This window comes from Leucoraja erinacea, chromosome 12 (assembly GCF_028641065.1).
Source record: "Leucoraja erinacea ecotype New England chromosome 12, Leri_hhj_1, whole genome shotgun sequence".
NCBI classification, from domain to species: domain Eukaryota; kingdom Metazoa; phylum Chordata; class Chondrichthyes; order Rajiformes; family Rajidae; genus Leucoraja; species Leucoraja erinaceus.
Genome location: NC_073388.1, coordinates 55,124,527 through 55,136,717, shown reverse-complemented (window position 1 = coordinate 55,136,717; position 12,191 = coordinate 55,124,527). Strand labels below are relative to the sequence as shown.

The 12,191-nt window shown below is 45.7% G+C and overlaps 1 protein-coding gene across 1 annotated transcript in view; it reads left to right on the top strand.

Moving 5' to 3' along the window:
• The first annotated feature begins 1,372 nt into the window (after positions 1–1,372).
• Positions 1,373–12,191, top strand: part of gpr174 (G protein-coupled receptor 174) — a 52,195-nt gene continuing 41,376 nt past the window's right edge. Inside the window, exon 1 of the mRNA XM_055644160.1 lies at positions 1,373–1,767. The gene's annotated coding sequence lies outside the window, so the exon portion shown is untranslated. The remainder of the gene's footprint in view (positions 1,768–12,191) is intronic.

Sequence of the window (12,191 nt, the reverse complement as noted above, 5' to 3'; positions counted from 1 at the left end):
GCAGACTCCCCAAACAGAATATGAGGTGCTGTTCCTCCAATTTCCGGTGCTGCTCGCTGTGGCCATGGAGGAGACCCAGGACAGAGAGGTCGGAGGCGGAGTGGGAGGGGGAGTTGAAGTGCTGAGCCACCGGGAGGTCAGCTTGGTTATTGCGGACCGAGCGGAGGTGTTCGGCGAAATGATCGCCCAACCTCCGCTTGGTCTCACCGATATAGATCTGCTGACATCTAGAGCAGCGGACGCAATAGATGAGGTTGGAAGAGATGCAGGTAAACCTCTGTCGCACCTGGAACGATTGCTTGGGTCCTTGAACGGAGTCGAGGGGGGAGGTAAAGGGACAAGTGTTGCATCTCTTGCGGTTGCAAGGGAAAGTGCCCGGGGAGGGGGTGGACCGAGAGGGAAGGGAAGAATTGACAAGGGAGTTATAGAGGGAGCGGTCTTTGCGGAAGGCAGATATGGGGGGAGATGGGAAGATGTGGCGAGTAGTGGGGTCACGTTGGAGGTGGCGAAACTGACGGAGGATTACTTTTTGTATGTGACGGCTGGTGGGGTGAAAGGTGAGGACTAGGGGGACTCGGCCCTTGTTGCGAGTGCGGGGATGGGGAGAGAGAGCAGTGTTGCGGGGTATGGAAGAGACCCTGGTGCGAGCCTCATTTATGGTGGAGGAGGGGAACCCCCGTTCCCTGAATAGTGAGGACATTTCAGATGTCCTGGTGTGGAACGCCTCATCCGTGGAGCAGATGCGGCGTAGACGGAGGAATTGGGAGTAGGGGATGGAGTCCTTACAGGAGTTCTGCCTGCCAGAATGCTGGTCCCACACCTGTTAAGATGCAATCCGTCCCTTTTGTACAGTTCCCCCTTACCCCAAAACAGATCCCAGTGATCTAAGAATCTAAATCCCTGCCCCGTGCACCAGTTCCTCAGCCACACGTTCAGGTCCCGTATCTCCCTGTTCCTGCTCTCGCCAGCACGGGGAACTGGAAGCAAACCGGAGATAACAACCCTGGAGGTCCTGCTTTTCAACATTTTTCCGAGCTCTCTAAAGTCACGCTGCAGAATCCATTAGTATCCATTACCTAATTAGTATCCATTAGTATCCATTACCTAATTAGTATCCATTACCTAATTAGTATCCATTAGTATCCATTACCTAATTCCTACCTCGTCCATTTGTCTAATTGGTTCTCCCTTCAATTCCCTTTCACTAATTTGCAATCGATTTAATGGGCAATAGGTGGTTTATTTTCCTTTCAACTCAATGTAAATCTAAAGAAGTTCTCTTTCATCTGCACAGCTACACCGCCTCTCCCTTTCCTCCATAAACACGCTAGTTTTTATTCTCACCGACTGCTGAACTGCATCTGAATCGACCCAACCCTGTCGCTTGGGATTCTCAGCATTACTCATCATGCCTTCTTCACAATGCCACGGCGTGTAACAAGAACGGCCGGAACGTCCTGTGTGTGTGTTTTGTTGTTGTTGTTGGTGGTGGTGGTGATCCGCCTCCGTAAAGACCTTGCAGCGAAGCCGTCTGAAGCTAAGCTGGACGTGTGATAAGCAGCCACCCGAGCACATCACTTCCCGACTGGCGACTGCCAAAGCCTGATCCGATGGAAAGAAGCATGATCCTACAGTTTAAAGTACTAATATAGAACAGTGATAATCAAGACGAGAAGATGCACCAGTGGCAACATTTCCATGTGATTGGGAGAGTTACATGGACAAGAAAACTCGCAGCTGGGAAACCCGCCTGCAGCCGGGTCAGTGGTAAGGACTTTGCGCTTAGAAAAACGGTCCATTGCAGGAAGGAACTGCAGATGCTGGTTTACACCGTAAACACAAAATGCTGGAGTAACTCGGGGGACAGGCAGCATCTCTGGAGTGAAGGAATGGATGATGTTCCGAGTTAGTCACCCATTCCTTCTCTCCAGAGATGATGCCTGACGCGCTGAGTTACTCCAGCATTTTGTGTCTATCTTCTGAAAATGGTCCGGTTAACACAACTGAGATACTTGCAGATTGACGTCCCCGTTCAGTTGTGGTAACATCTTGTACCAAACACACTATCCAGTCTGGATCTGGACATCCTTGTTAATGGCTCTGTCTGATGAACGCGGTGCTGCCTCCTTTGCATGGTGAAGTTATGACTTCACAGCATGACTACTACCCCTGTGGGAACTGTGTCCATGTGCACCTCCTTCAAGACCGCGGTAGGATTAATGGGGTTGCCGCTGGATGACCTTGGGACCATCCGGGAGAATGAGAGCTTCTTGGACAGGACATATAGCGAGGCCGTCATGCCCAAGGTACACAAACAAAGTAGGTGGTTGACCACAAGGAAAGAAAATAGCTTAGGGGTGGCGGTGGGGGATCGGGGAGAGGTAGGGGGTGGGGTGGGACATAGCACTGTTACAACAGCAGAATCAGGCAGGGCAGAGGCACTGACACTGGCTCTGAGGCTCAGCAGGGTAGGGGGACATCAGGCAGAGACATCGTGGTACGTGACTCTTTAGAGGTGCAGGCAGGGGATGCTGTGGCTCCAGGATGGTGAGTTGCCTCTCTGGTACCAGGGCACAAGCCAAATCAGAGTGGCTGCATGACATCCTCAAGGGGGAGATAGATGCAAAAAGCTGGAGTAACTCAGCGGGTCAGACAGCATCTCTGGAAAACAGAATAGGTGACATTTCGCTATGCCATCTTGTGTTTGATATTTCACTCCTTGGATAAAGACTGACTATCTACCCTATCCATATCTCTCATAACTCTATAAACCTCTGGCAGTTTATCCCTCAGCCTCTGATGCTCCAGTGAAAACAATTTAATTTTGTCTGCCTCTTCTTATAGTTAATACACTCCAATCCAGGCAACGTTCTGATAACCACAAAAAACTGGAGTTACTCAGCGGGTCAGACTGCATCTCCAGCGAAAAGAAATAAGTGACGTTTTGAGTCTGAAGAAAGGTCTCGACCCAAAACATCACCTATTCCTTTTCTCCAGAGATGCTGTGTGACCCGTTATGTTACTCCAACTTTTTGTGTCTATCTTCGGTTTAAACCAGCATCTGCAGTTACTTCCCACACTTCTCATGGGGGAGGTTGAGCAGTTGGAAGTTGTTGGGCATCTTGGCACAAATGACACTGGTAGGAAAAGGAATGAGATGTGGCAATACGCGTATAGGGAGTTAGGTAAATGGCTAAAAAGTAGGGCTTTCAGCATAGTGATCTCTGGGTTGCATCCACTGCCACATACTAGTGAGGGTGGGAACAGGAAGACAAGGGGGATGAATGTGTGGCTGAGGAGTTGGTTCAGGGAGCTGGGATTCAGATTTGTGGACCATGGGATCTCTTCTGGGGCATAGGTGACCTGTACCTTTACTGGAGGGAACCAATACTCTGGCAGGCAGGGTACATTGTTACATACTAGATTGGCAGGGGGTGGGATCCTATGCAGGACCAAGACAGGTGAGAGGAAATCGATATGGATGGTAATGAAAGAAAGTTCAGTGAACAGAATAGGCAGGGAGTGAAAAAGGCTGTTGATTTGAATTCCACTTATTTGAATGCAAGAGGCCTGATGGATAAGGCAGATGTGGATAGGTACTCACAGTGTGGACAGCCAACTGGGACTTTGTAGCCATTGCAGAAACCTGGTAAAAAAGAGGGGAAGGAGCAGCACCTCAATGTTCAGGGTACAGATGTTTCAGGAGAGATAGACATGGGGGTAAAGAGGAAGGGCATTGAATTATTGATTAAGAAGGGTGTCATGACAGTGGTCAGAGATGAACAAGAATGAACAAGAATGTCATAGAGGATTTTAACTTTCCCAATATTGACTGTGAATGTCACGGTGCAAAAGCTTCAGATGGGGCAAAATTTGTCACATGTGTTCAGGAAAATGTCCTCGTAATATGTTGAGGGCCAGACACAGGAGAGGCCAATGGTTGATCTGGTCTTAGGAAATTGGGAGGAGCAAATGGATGAAGTGAGCCTTTTGGGACTAGCGACCACTGTTCTAGCGGGTTTAAGAAAATAATGGAAGGAGATGGGGTGGGTCAATAATTTAAAATTCTAAATAGGGGCAAGGCCAACTTTGAAGGGATTAGACAGGACATTCTCAAGTTGATTGGAGCAGGTTGTATGAAGGAAAGGGAACATCAGGAAAGTGGGGTATTTGTGAAAGTGTGCTAACAAGAGTTCAGGGCATGCATGTTCCTGTTAGAGTGAAGGGCAAGGCAGGTGAGCGTAAGGAAGCAGGGATGACAAGATAAATTGCGGTTCTGGTCAAGAATCAGAAGGAAGCATGGGTCGGGTATAAGCAGCTGGGATCAAGTGTATCCCTGGAGGAGTTTTGGGATCTGAGGATTACTCTAAAAAAGGAAATCAGAGGGGCAAAAAGGGGACAGGAGATCATTCTGGTAGATATTATTAAGGATAATCGTAAGAAGTACAGTAAAGGGAACTAGAGAGAGAATCAGGGCCCCTCAGGAATCAAAGAGTTTGGAGCCTCAGGAGATGAGCAAGATCGTCAGTGAGTATTTGCACAGTGAAGAAATATGTGGAGTGGGGAGCTTGGGGCAGTCGAGGAGATGCGGAAGGTCCTGAACTGTATGAGGATAGACAAATCTCCTGGGTCTGATCAGGTATATCTGAGGACACTGTGGGAAGCCAGGGAGGAAATTGCAGGTACCCTGTCTGAGATTTTAAGTTATCATTAAATAAGGGTGAGGTGCTGGAAGACTGAGGGGGGCAAATGTGGTACCTCAATTTAAGAAGGGCTGCAGGGAAAAGTCTATGAACCATATAGGCCAGTGAGTCTAACATCTGGGGTAGGAAAGTTTCTAGAGTGTATTCTGAGGGATATGTATATATGCATTTAGATGGATAATGGCTGATTAGGTATAGTCAGCTTTAGACATGGGAGGTTGTGGCTCATAAATCTGATAGAGATGTTTGTACAATGATGATCAGCTTGGATGAAGAGGGAAATTGAGACTTTGGTCAGGAGCAAGAAGGTGACATGGGACAGGTACTAGGATCAAGTGTATCCATGGAAGAGTTTCAGGAATTTAGGAGCAATCTAAAAATCAAAATCTGAAGGCTAATAAAACTGCAGGGGATCACTCTGGCAGACAGCATTAACCATATAACAATATAACAATTACAGCACGGAAACAGGCCACTCGGCCCTTCAAGTCCGTGCCGAACACTTATTTTCCCCTAGTCCCATTTACCTGCACTATTAAAGATAATCCCTAGATATTTTATAAGTACATAATGAAAAACAAGAGTGACCAGAGAGAGAGTGGGACCGCTCAGGAATCAAAGTGGTGCACAGAGCCACAGAAGACGGGCAAGGTCCTCAATGCATATTTCTCCTCTGTTTGTCCCATAGAGAAAGACATGAGAACTGAGGAACTCGGGGCAATCACTGGGACTATCTAGAGAGCAGTCAGTATTTCAGTCGAAGAGGTGCAGAAGGTCTTGATGCGTATGAAGGTAGACAAATCCCAGATGTATCCGAGGACACTGGGAAGTTAGAGAGGAAATTGCAGGAGCCCTGTCTGAGATCTATGAGTCATCATCAAGTACTGATGAGGTGCCAGAAGACTGGAGACTGGCAAATGCTTCTCTATTCAAGAAGGGCTGTAGGGACAAATCTGGGAACTACACACCAGTGAGGTTAACATCTGTGGTCAGAAAGCTACTAGAGAGTATTCTGAGGGTTAAGATATACTGTACATGCATTTACTGGAGATGGACAATGACTGATTAGGGATAGTCAGTACGTGGGAGGTCATGTCTCATTAATTTCGATGATGTGACCAAAATGTTTGATGAAGGCAGAGCTGTCGACGTTGTATATATAGATTTCAGCAAGGAATTTGACAATGTTCTGCATGGTAGGCTGTTCTGGAAGGTTATGCCCCTGTCCCACTTAGGAAACCTGAACGGAAACCTCTGGAAACTTTGCGCCCCACCCAAGGTTTCCGTGAGGTTCCCGGAGGTTTTTGTCAGTCTCCCTACCTGCTTCCACCACCTGCAACCTCCGGCAACCACCTGCAACTTCCGGGAACCGCATGGAAACCTTGGGCAGGGCGCCAAGTCTCCAGAGGTTTCCGTTCAGGTTTCCTAAGTGGGACAGTGGCATAAGATTGCATGGGATCCAAGGAGAGATAGCCGAATGGGTGGAAAATTGACTTCATGGAAGGAAGCAGAGGGTGATGATGGAAGGTTGTTTTTTGGACTGGAAGCCTGTGACCAGTGGTGTACCTCGGGGTTCGATGCTTGGCCCATTGCTGTTTGTCATCTATATCAATGATTTGGATGAGAAGGTGCAAGGCATGATTTGCAAGTTTGTAGATTACACTAAAGTGGTTGTATTGTAGATAGTGAAGATGGTTGTCAAAAATTGCAACAGGATATTGCTCAGTTGGGCAGATCAGCTGAGGGATTGTTGATGGAGTTTAATGCACATACATTTGAGGTGTTGCATTTTGAGAAGTCTAACCAGAGCAAAACATACACAGTGAATGGCAGGGCCCTGGTGAATGTCGTTGAGCAGAGTGATCTAGGAGTGCTGGTACATCATTTGTTAAAAGTGGCATCGCAGATAGATGGGTTGGTCAAAAATCCTTTCAGCATACAAGCCTTCATTAATCAGAGTATTGAGTATAGAAGTTGTTTTATAGTTGTGCATTACATTGTTTTTAGGAAGGAAATGAGGAGAGATTTCTTTAGTCAGAGGGTGGCGAATCTATGGAATTCTTTGCCACAGAAGGCTGTAGATGCCAATTCAGTGGATATTTTGAAGGCATAGATAGATAGATTAGTACAGGTGTCAGCGGTTATGGGGAGAAGGCAGGCCAATGGGGTTACGAGGGAGGGATAGGCCAACCATTGAATGGTGGGAGTAGACTTGATGTGCCAAATGGCCTAATTCCACGTATCACTTATGACCTTATAGAAACATAGAAAATAGGTGGAGGAGTAGGCCATTCGGCCCTTCGAGCCTGCACTGCCATTCATTATGATCATGGCTGATCATCCAACTCGGTATCCTGCACCTGCCCTCTCTCCATACCCCCAGATCCCTTTAACCACAAGGGCCACATCTAACTCCCTCTTAAATATAGCCAATGAACTGGCCTCAACTCCCTTCTGTGGCAGATAATTCCAGAGATTCACCACTCTCTGTGTGAAAAATGTTTTCCTCATCTCGGTCCTAAAAGATTTACCCCTTATCCTTAAACTGTGACCCCTTGTTCTGGACTTCCCCAACATCGGGAACAATCTTCCTGCATCTAGCCTGTCCAACCCCTTAAGAATTTTGTAAGTTTCTATAAGATCCCCCCTCAATCTTCTAAATTCTAGCGAGTACAAACCGAGTCTATCCAGTCTTTCTTCATATGAAAGTCCTGACATGCCAGGAATCAGTCTGGTGAACCTTCTCTGTACTCCCTCTATGGCAAGAATGTCTTTCCTCAGATTAGCAGACCAAAACTGTACGCAATACTCCAGGTGTGGTCTCACCAAGACCCTGTATAACTGCAGTAGAACCTCCCTGCTCCTATACTCAAATCCTTTTGCTATGAATGCTAACATAGCATTTGCCTTCTTCACTGCCTGCTGCACCTGCATGCCTACTTTTAATGACTGGTGTACCATGACACCCAGGTCTCGTTGCATCTCCCCCTTTCCTAATTGGCCACCATTCAGATAATAGTCTACTTTCCTGTTTTTGCCACCAAACTGGATTACCTCACATTTATTCACATTATACTGTATCTGCCATGCATTTGCCCACTCACCCAGCCTATCCAAGTCTCCTCACAGCTAACACTGCCCCCCAGCTTAGTGTCATCTGCAAACTTGGAGATGTTGCCTTCAATTCCCTCGTCCACATCATTAATATATATCGTAAATAGCTGGGGTCCCAGCACTGAGCCTTGCGGTACCACACTTGTCACTGCCTGCCATTGTGAAAAGGACCCGTTTACTCCTACTGTTTGCTTCCTGTCTGCCAGCTAGTTCTCTATCCACATCAATACTGAACCCCCAATGCCGTGTGCTTTAAGTTTGTATACTAATCTTTTATGTGACCTTGTTGAAAGCCTTCTGAAAGTCCAGATATAACACATCCACTGGTCTCCCTTATCCACTCTACTAGTTACATCTTACATTCTATAAGATTCATCAGACATGATTCACCTTTCATAAATCCATGCTGACTTTGTCCAATGATTTCACCACTTTCCAAATGTGCTGCTATCCAATCTTTAATAACTGACTCTAGCATTTTCCCCACTACCGACGTTAGACTAACTGGTCTGTAATTTCCTGTTTTCTCTCGCCCTCCCTTTTTAAAAAGTGGGGTTACGTTTGCTACCCTCCAATCCTCAGGAACTACTCCAGAATCTAAAGAGTTTTGAAAAATTATCACTAATGCATCCACTATTTATGGGGCTACTTTCTTAAGTACTCTGGGATGCAGCCTATCTGGCCCTGGGGATTTATCGGCCTTTAATCCATTCAATTTAACTAACACCACTTCCCGGCTAAACTGGATTTCACTCAGTTCCTCCATCTCATTTGACCCCCGGTCCCCTGCTATTTCCGGCAGATTATTTATGTCTTCCTTAGTGAAGACAGAACCAAAGTAGTTATTCAATTGGTCTGCCATGTCCTTGTTCCCCATGATCAATTCGCCTGTTTCTGACTGCAAGGGACCTACATTTGTTTTAACTAATCTTTTTCTCTTCACATATCTATAAAAGCTTTTATAGTCAGTTTTTATGTTCCCTGCCAGTTAAGACTTTATGACATTGGTGAGGGTTGTGTTCAGTTTTCGTCATGCTGTTATAGGAACGATGTTAAGCTGGAAAGGGTGCAGGGAAGATTTACGAAGATGCCACTTGAACTGGAGGGACTGAGCTAGAGGAAGAGGTTGAGCAGGCTAGGACTTTATTCCTTGGAGCGCAGGAGGATGGGAGCTGATCGTACAGAGGTCTATAGGATCATAGGAGAAATAGATTTGGTAAATGCGCACAGTTTTTTACCTAGAGGAGGGCAATCAAGAACCAGAGGACATTAGTTTATGCTGGGGGTACACAAAAAAAAGCTGGAGAAACTCAGCGGGTGCAACAGCAGGTGCACAAAGGAAATAGTGAAGGAAATAGGCAACGTTTCAGGCAAAACCCTTCTTCAGACTGATGGGGGGGGGAGAAGAAAGGAAAGAGGAGGAGGAGCCCGAGAGCTGAGGGAGAGATTGGAAGGGGAGGAGGCAGCAAGGGCTAACAGAATTGGGAGAATTCAATGTTCATGCCACCAGGAAAGTGGGGTATTTGTGAAAGTGTGCTGACAAGAGTTCAGGGCATGCATGTTCCTGTTAGAGTGAAGGGCAAGGCAGGTGAGCGTAAGGAAGCAGGGATGACAAGATAAATTGCGGTTCTGGTCAAGAATCAGAAGGAAGCATGGGTCAGGTATAAGCAGCTGGGATCAAGTGTATCCCTGGAGGAGTTTTGGGATCTGAGGATTACTCTAAAAAAGGAAATCAGAGGGGCAAAAAGGGGACAGGAGATCATTCTGGTAGATATTATTAAGGATAATCGTAAGGGATTTTAAAGTACAGTAAAGGGAACTAGAGAGAGAATCGGGGCCCCTCAGGAATCAAAGAGTTTGGAGCCTCAGGAGATGAGCAAGATCCTCAGTGAGTATTTGCACGGTGAAGAAAGATATGTGGAGTGGGGAGCTTGGGGCAGTCGAGGAGATGCGGAAGGTCCTGAACTGTATGAGGATAGACAAATCTCCTGGGTCTGATCAGATATATCTGAGGACACTGTGGGAAACCAGAGAGGAAATTGCAGGTACCCTGTCTGAGATTTTAAGTTATCATTAAATAAGGGTGAGGTGCTGGAAGACTGAGGGGGGCAAATGTAGTGCCTCAATTTAAGAAGGGCTGCAGGGAAAAGCCTATGAACCATAGGCCAGTGAGTCTAACATCTGTGGTAGGAAAGTTTCTAGAGCGTATTCTGAGGGATAAGTATATATGCATTTAGATGGATAATGGCTGATTAGGTATAGTATAAGATCGGAGGGGAGGCTGGCTGGACAATGGTGCCTTCCTCACCTTGGTGCCACTGTGTTGTGTTGTGTCGTGGACTTTCTGTGTTTGTGCTTTTTTTTAAAAATTTTGTTTTTCTATTTTATTTTATTTTTTTTTTTTTTATTTTTTTTTTTTTTTTTTATTTTTTATTCTATTTTTTTTTTAATATGTTTTAATATTTATTATTTATTTATTTTTATGATACTGACTGTAAAGGGAAATTCATTTTGTTGTCTCTAATTGAGACAATGACAATAAATTTGAATACAATACAAGAATACAATACAATAGTCAGCTTTAGACATGGGAGGTTGTGGCTCATAAATCTGATAGAGATTTTTGAACAATGATGATCAGCTTGGATGAAGAGGGAAATTGAGACTTTGGTCAGGAGCAAGAAGGTGACATGGGACAGGTACTAGGATCAAGTGTATCCATGGAAGAGTTTCAGGAATTTAGGAGCAATCTAAAATTCAAAATCTGAAGGCTAATAAAACTACAGGAGATCACTGTGGCAGATAGCATTAACCATATAACCATATGACAATTACAGCACGAGAACAGGCCACTCGGCCCTTCAAGTCCGTGCCGAACACTTATTTTCCCCTAGTCCCATTTACCTGCACTATTAAAGATAATCCCTAGATATTTTATAAGTACATAAAGGAAAACAAGAGTGACCAGAGAGAGAGTGGGACCGCTCAGGAATCAAAGTGGTGCACAGAGCCACAGAAGACGGGCAAGGTCCTCAATGCATATTTCTCCTCTGTTTGTCCCATAGAGAAAGACATGAGAACTGAGGAACTCGGGGCAATCACTGGGACTATCTAGAGAGCAGTCAGTATTTCAGTCGAAGAGGTGCAGAAGGTCTTGATGCGTATGAAGGTAGACAAATCTCAGATGTATCCGAGGACACTGGGAAGTTAGAGAGGAAATTGCAGGAGCCCTGTCTGAGATCCATGAGTCATCATCAAGTACTGATGAGGTGCCTGAAGACTGGAGACTGGCAAATGCTTCTCTATTCAAGAAGGGCTGTAGGGACAAATCTGGGAACTACACAACAGTGAGGTTAACATCTGTGGTCAGAAAGCTACTAGAGAGTATTCTGAGGGTTAAGATATACTGTACATGCATTTACTGTAGATGGACAATTACTGATTAGGGATAGTCAGTACGTGGGAGGTCATGTCTCATTAATTTCGATGATGTGACCAAAATGTTTGATGAAGGCAGAGCTGTCGACGTTGTATTTATAGATTTCAGCAAGGAATTTGACAATGTTCTGCATGGTAGGCTGTTCTGGAAGGTTATGCCCCTGTCCCACTTAGGAAACCTGAACGGAAACCTCTGGAGACTTTGCGCCCCACCCAAGGTTTCCGTGAGGTTCCCGGAGGTTTTTGTCAGTCTCCCTACCTGCTTCCACCACCTGCAACCTCCGGCAACCACCTGCAACTTCCGGGAACCGCATGGAAACCTTGGGCGGGGCGCCAAGTCTCCAGAGGTTTCCGTTCAGGTTTCCTAAATGGGACAGTGGCATAAGATTGCATGGGATCCAAGGAGAGATAGCCGAATGGGTGGAAAATTGACTTTATGGAAGGAAGCAGAGGGTGATGATGGAAGGTTGTTTTTTGGACTGGAAGCCTGTGACCAGTGGTGTGCCTCGGGGTTCGATGCTTGGCCCATTGCTGTTTGTCATCTATATCAATGATTTGGATGAGAAGGTGCAAGGCATGATTTGCAAGTTTGTAGATTACACTAAAGTGGTTGTATTGTAGATAGTGAAGATGGTTGTCAAAAATTGCAACAGGATATTGCTCAGTTGGGCAGATCAGCTGAGGGATTGTTGATGGAGTTTAATGCACAGACATTTGAGGTGTTGCATTTTGAGAAGTCTAACCAGAGCAAAACGTACACAGTGAAAGGCAGGGCCCTGGTGAATGTCGTTGAGCAGAGTGATCTAGGAGTGCTGGTACATCATTTGATAAAAGTGGCATCGCAGATAGATGGGTTGGTCAAAAATCCTTTCAGCATACAAGCCTTCATTAGTCAGAGTATTGAGTATAGAAGTTGTTTTATAGTTGTGCATTACA